The sequence below is a fragment of the Ptychodera flava genome, unplaced genomic scaffold (genome assembly GCF_041260155.1).
Source record: "Ptychodera flava strain L36383 unplaced genomic scaffold, AS_Pfla_20210202 Scaffold_97__1_contigs__length_338755_pilon, whole genome shotgun sequence".
Taxonomy (NCBI): domain Eukaryota; kingdom Metazoa; phylum Hemichordata; class Enteropneusta; family Ptychoderidae; genus Ptychodera; species Ptychodera flava.
In genome coordinates, this window is record NW_027248419.1 from 4461 (window position 1) to 11082 (window position 6622).

The window sequence follows — 6622 nt, forward strand, 5'->3', positions numbered from 1 at the left end:
AAAAATCTAATTGTAAGGCAGAACAAATTTACTGTAAAAATCATCAAAAGTTAAGGTTACATCTGCTGTAATTATCTCAGGTAACTATTATGAAATGTGACTTATTGCTTTTAAGTTTATTTTCCCAAGGTTTTATTTTTATTTCTCTTTTCTTTCCTTCTGAAATACTCAATAAGTCTTCTTCACTCTGGTCTTCTGTTAACTGTGTTTGCCAATGTGTGTTTTACATTTTGCTTTGTTCAAGAATCACAAGGACCAGTTTGATGATTTTTCATTTTTTTTTGTTTTGAATGTCAGTTATTAGTTCTTGTGTAACTCTGGAAGCATATTGAAACAATTACTTAGCTCGTCAATACAGGGTCAATACATGAATTTGTAAACTATTCAGTTATTGTTTGCATTTTAACCCTTATCCAGACCAGTGTTCACTTAATTTGTCAACACTAATATCGCAGTCTGTCAATGTACAGGTTGAATTTACATATTTGACACTGTGTAACTCAGCATGGCTTAGGCACTGGTCAGTTTCTTCAGCCTGGGGGGGGGGGGGGGGCGGTGGATTCATGGGGGGGGGGGTCACCCTGTTTTTGACTTTGGTGATAGGGGGGTCACCATGTTTTTGAAATGCCCAATAGGGGGGGGGGGGGGGGTCAGTGTGTTTTTGAATTTTGAAACAGGCTCATCATTGCCAAAAATGCAAGTGTCAGCCACAAATTTCATCATTCAGTTGTATTTTTCGGCTCGGGCGCGTAACTTTAATAATCAGTCATATTTTTCAGCACGCCCAACTTTAACATATCAAGCATACATACATCAGAGATATCTGTATGTTCAATATTTTTCAGCGTGCTCTTCAAGCTCATTACTTTATCAGACATTTTTCAGCATGCCCTTCAGGTGCATGACTTTAATATACAAGGCATATATATCGGAGATATCAGGATGTTTCATATTTTTCGGCGCGCCCTTCGGGCGCCATACTTTAATATTTCAGAGATATCTTGATGTTTGCTAAGTGAAAGTATACCATTATGAAATCTGCATTTCATATGAAAAGGATGACAAATTCCTGATACTTTTCTGTTCTCTCTGTGAGAATTCAGTATGAGAAAGCAACATGCACAAATATTTCACAATATATATTTGATACAGTGACTTATTTTAGAAATAGAAAAATGACAAGATATCTTTCCTTCTCATTGATGCAATTATTTTCCTTTGTGTCACTGGTTTTCTGTAGAACGATGCTTTTTTATGAACAAAATAACAGTTAAAAAAGACAGTTTTTGTCATTATTACCGTGTTTTATGGTTTCAATGTTACAAGAAAAGGTCCTCTCAGACACTGCACATCAGATTTGGCTAAAAAAGCTCTCTATGGCTTCTCAGGAGATTTAATTGGATGGTTGGCGAGTCTTAACACCCATAAAAGTTTTTGATTCACTGCTTTTTCCTCTTTGATATTAATGATTGACATCCATTTCTGTACAACAGTTCAGGACATCTGGTTAAGCATAGAAAGTGTGAAATACATTCACAGCTCATTCAAAATACAGCTCATTCAAAATGTACTGTATTCAAACTTTAAGATTTACATTTTGAAATCCTATCTTACAACTGACATGTCAACAATTTCATTAAAACATAGAATGACTATTTAAAATATAAATATATGTATAATGTATATATATATATATATATATATATATATATATATATATATATATATATATATATATATAAAATTTATGTCCACCTTTTGTTTTACCTATGTCGCGCGCTGGGGGGGGGGGGTCACCCTGTTTCGAATTTTGGAATGGGGGGGGGTCACCCTAGTTTCAAAATTTGGAATAGGGGGGGTCAACCAGTTTTTGACGTCGGCAAAAAATAATCCACCGCCCTTGTATATCAGCATGTACACAACATATTTTTAGTAAAAACATATTTTAATAAATTCCTTTAAATCAACTTGAACAACAAAAGGCAGCATATTAAATGACACAACATACTACACTGTTTTGATAATTAATTACCTATATCTCTAATTACAATGCAATGTTAATTATACTTTCATTGTCTGTAGTATAGGTACAGAATTACATGTCATTTGATAAATATTGGCAATAAGTGTCAGCAAGTCTACTGTTTAGCTTAAATCACTAAATTTTCCTGAGAATGAGATTTTCTCAGTCTGTATATTCGCCGCTCAAATTTAAGATAGGAGCATTTTCTGTTTTGGGCACATTTAATTTCTAGGGTTAGAGACAACAACCAACTACAAAATTACCAAGAGCTGTTTCAATGAGAGGCAGCTAGGTCACCAAGGTTGTCTGGAAGCACTAGGAGTAATTGTACAAACTTGTGATGTTGCAATAAACTCTCCTGCAAATGTGTCATAAAGTGAAAATCAGGAAATTCAGTGTTCATGGGACTGTTAAAAGTGTACTTTTCACGCATGCTTCACGACAGCTACACTTTAGTTTCACAAACTTTTTGCAGGAGTCGTCTCAGGCTTTGGAGCTGTTGATCCGGGATGGTATATGCCATCACTGTGGTACAGATGTGTTGCTCTAAATCTCTGGAACAGTTCTGATCCCAATGGTTTTGTAGTGTGTAATTTGATACAGCATGGCAGACATATGGTTGCAAAACCCTTTCCAGGCTGTACATGGCAATGATTTTCCTTCACTGGCTTGTTATTCAGATAAGTGATCTACAAAAGACAAGCAAAGTAATTCTATTGATGACAATTTGCCAGTATTTTTACATTGCATCACATACATTGTCATGGAAAACCAAATTTAAAATTCTGTCTGCACTTTGTCAATACAGATTTTGGAGTTTGTGTTTCAGTGATTGTTATTGTTTGACAATTGAATTTACACCTGAACATGAATTCATTTACTGACATGCCACACACTATGTGAACAACGTGATTTGGAATCCTGACATATTGACTGCATTGATGAGGAGAGCAAAAAAAATAACAAAAACTTTTCAAAATGTTAACTTCACCCTCTAGCCATACATTTCTCAAGATCTGTTCAAGATAAATTGACTGGTTCTTGTATTTTATTTTTTTTCTTTAATGTTTATGGAAGGCAGACCTTTCTGACTCATGAGTGGAAATTTATATATTTACTAGATCACTGGTCATAAGTGGAAAATCAATGCATACTTTGATCAAGTTGAGAATTTGATAAAAAACATATTTATAAGTACACCTTGGTACATTAATATTACCTTGTACACTTTTGAGAAAACCTAATAAAGTGTATTAAATACAAAAAAATATTACTGTGAATACAAATAACATACTGAGAGGATTCAATACTTACAGACAGTTTATGAGGAGAGTCATTCTTTTCCATTGACCAATAACAAAACATTTGGCATAACAGCCTCCCTCAAGAACTTTCACTGAAAAAAATTTGAAAAAAGAAAATCTGTCAATTACTCTTTTGCACCCATGGGTTGCAAACTGAAACTGAGATGTTAGGGACACTGCTAATGCAATGTTGGCAAATAGGAACATTTGTCAGATTGAGATGCTACAACCTGATGAAGACAACACGTATTACACAAAATCACGGTCAGGAGCAGCTGCTCAGTGGTTTTGCCTGGGTATTTGGGTCAGACGGTAAAACCAAATTTTGCCATCCGATCCAAATACCCAAGCTATTAACCTCGAGCCACTACTATACTGCAGCTAAGTCAGCGGTCAGGAGTGACCGTGACAAAATCTGGGACTGTAACCGATCGTGTCAGAACATTCAGGGAGACAAAACCACTTTGATAAAAGGCGTCCTTCTGCAGATCTGGTGACCATCGATTTTGTCAAACTATCATCGATAAGCCCACTGCTGATACTTTAGTTTTGTTGGTCATGATATTTTCCATATATTTTTCACGAAATTACTCCATTTGTTTAAAGATTAGCCAGGTACAACGTTCATTTTCATTTTTTCGATGTAAAGTATTCACAGACGGTAATTTTGAAACATTTTGTCGTCTGCATACGTTACGTGGCGCGTGGCAACTTACCTTGAAGATCGTGTAAGATCCGGGAAAACATTCTGGTCTTTTGATAAAATCCTCTTCGGAGCCCTCGCAAAATGTTCAGCAGTCAGATCTCCGTCTCTTCCTACCTCCATGCTTATAGTGAAGTCCACTATGTTTGCCAGATCGTTTGTCAAAGCCGGATTACCAGGACGGGCACGAAAAACAACATTCAAATTCTTGTATATAACCTCGTTTTCATTTCAAGATGGACGATGGTAATGTTGCCGAAACCACTTTTGAGAAAGATTCTCGGTCAAGTGCAAGTGAAAATAACGTTAGAATTATAATGTATGATATGATATTGAACTTTATGATGAAGCAATTTTCCACTCAAAAAGCGAAATCGCCTGTAAAACACGCTTTTCAGTGTAGTTTCCGCATTTCTCGGTCGCTTCTTTTTGCTTATCCCTCAAGGTGTAATACGGACACCCTCTTTTCACATGGTATATGACCAGCGCTGACGACACACACACCTTCACGCGACATACCTATTAGAAACAACTATCTGAAGGTTCAAATCAAATCTTCAACAAATGTTCCCGGTGCGAAGCTTTATTTAACCTTCTGAAGGTAACCTTTGTCCAACCTTTCAGAAAACTATGGTTGTCGAAAGGTTCATTGTAAACATTTGACTAAGGTTCTAAGGCTGAAGTTGTATTTAACCTTCGAAAATAACCTCATTCAAACTTTGGGCATTAACCTTTGTACAAGATTGCAATACAACCTTTGACTTGGATTTTTTTGAATCAAAGCTTTGTCTAAGCTTCAGCATGAACGCCAGCACAACCTTGGAGGGAATCGACCTTCGACAAAGGTGGTGCACAATCGCGTGTGTAGAGTGACGTCTCCGAAACAGAGTTTTCTGTGCTCATCCCTACCGCGAAGTCCGAAGTGCTTTGTGAACAAGTACCATAGAGTGAAATTGAGGGTGTCACCGTCCGCGGTGCTGAGTTTACCCTCTTTCCACAAGGATTCTTCCTCTTCCAGGGATATTGGTTCACTGGCATGACTACCTGCGCCAAGGCCAGATTTTTTCAGGTGCATCCGCTTGGCTTTTATCGCGTCGTTTGTCAGCGAGAAGAACTTGTCATTCGGTGATAGTCCGTAGTTGTTTTGCGAGAGATATACCGTTCCAAGCTGTACTTCATAGCTGAAACTGAGCCTGGTTCATAGTCAGTACTGTCATTTTTCTTCAGATGGACGAAGAATGTTGCTAAATATTTGTTCAACGTCTTGGGTAGAATGTCCACTAAGTCGTGAATGTCGCCTTATCGGTGCTCGATGAAATGACGTACTTTTGTGACGTCCCGTTCAGTGTACGAACTGTACTTGGTTTTCTCTGCACTTTGATGAATTCGTCTACTGTCCCCAAATCATCTTTTCCAACTGTTGTCTCGTCTGTAGTGTTTTCTCCGGAAAGCAAAACATCTAATTCGTCTTTCAGAAGCGCTGCAGCCATCCACTGTATGACGTCGTCCACCGTCATCGTTGTTTGGTGCGGACGATAATTTTTGAATCTCGTGCACTGTTGTTGTTGTTTACAGTAAAACTTTCTAAAAACAAAAGTAGATCCGGAAATAGATGCGTTCAACCAAATATGGGCAACGGGCCGGGGTGTGATACGTAAAAAAATGCATGGATCTGAGGGCGCCTCCTCCCATAGGTTTACACAGGCACATGAATGTAGGTACGGTAATAATGATCTACCCTAAAATCTACTGACTTCCTTGAAGTAAGCCTGGCCCGGACAGCTATCCAGTGTATCAGCACTTGCATGGATGCAATCTTTGATATACCGTACTTTTCATCAAAGAAAAATCCTTCACCAAAGTCATACTTTGGAACATGGGCATGTATACCCGGTATACCTATGATCCCATACAGGGATAGTTGTTAAAGTGTTTGCGGAGTTCTTCTGCATATTCTTTGCAGCATTTCCGTTTTTCTTATTTGTATAGTCAGAGTACTGTTCCATTGTCATGGTTAAAGCTGCTACAGGTGACATTTCAGAAAACAAGGCATCTTCTTCAATGTTCACACTTCTTCCATCACCCAGGGCTTCATTCTAGTGACGCATGTTTTTCTCTACTATGTGTGACTTGGAATCACTAGGTGCATACCAATGCCTTGACTGAAGCTGTAAATTATTTATCATGAATGTCTCTGCCATTCGATGTTGGACCATCTTTTCATGGCCACTTACTCCAGGCCCTGAGACAGATGACTGAATGTCAATGGGCTGATGATTTGGCATGCCATATTCTGAGAGTAGAGAGAGAGTTATTCTTAGCTTATGTTGAAGGTCAGCATACTCCTTGGTGATACATTTTTCACTTGCTTGTGAGCATTCAAGTGATGACACAATCTTCCCTGTCTTTGCCAGTCGTATTCTTTAATGTGACTGAGAATGTCAGATAAAGGTTGATCTGCAACGAGTTGATCAATACTGATCAACTGCATTAGATAGTCTCTGTTGAAGCACTGTTGCACGCAATAGCTCCCTTTCAAGATGACCTCCACCAATTTGTACTGCTTGTAAATAATCATTCTCCAAAGTCATC

The 6622-nt window shown here is 38.0% G+C and overlaps 1 long non-coding RNA gene across 1 annotated transcript; it reads right to left on the reverse strand.

Moving 5' to 3' along the window:
- Nucleotides 1–1949: 1949 nt before the first annotated feature.
- Nucleotides 1950–4380, reverse strand: LOC139129174 (uncharacterized). The gene is made up of 3 exons (XR_011551536.1): nucleotides 4044–4380; nucleotides 3338–3419; nucleotides 1950–2712 (listed from the first exon to the last, which is right to left on the reverse strand). It is a non-coding gene; the product is annotated as an uncharacterized lncRNA (long non-coding RNA).
- Between the last annotated feature and the right edge of the window lie 2242 nt (nucleotides 4381–6622).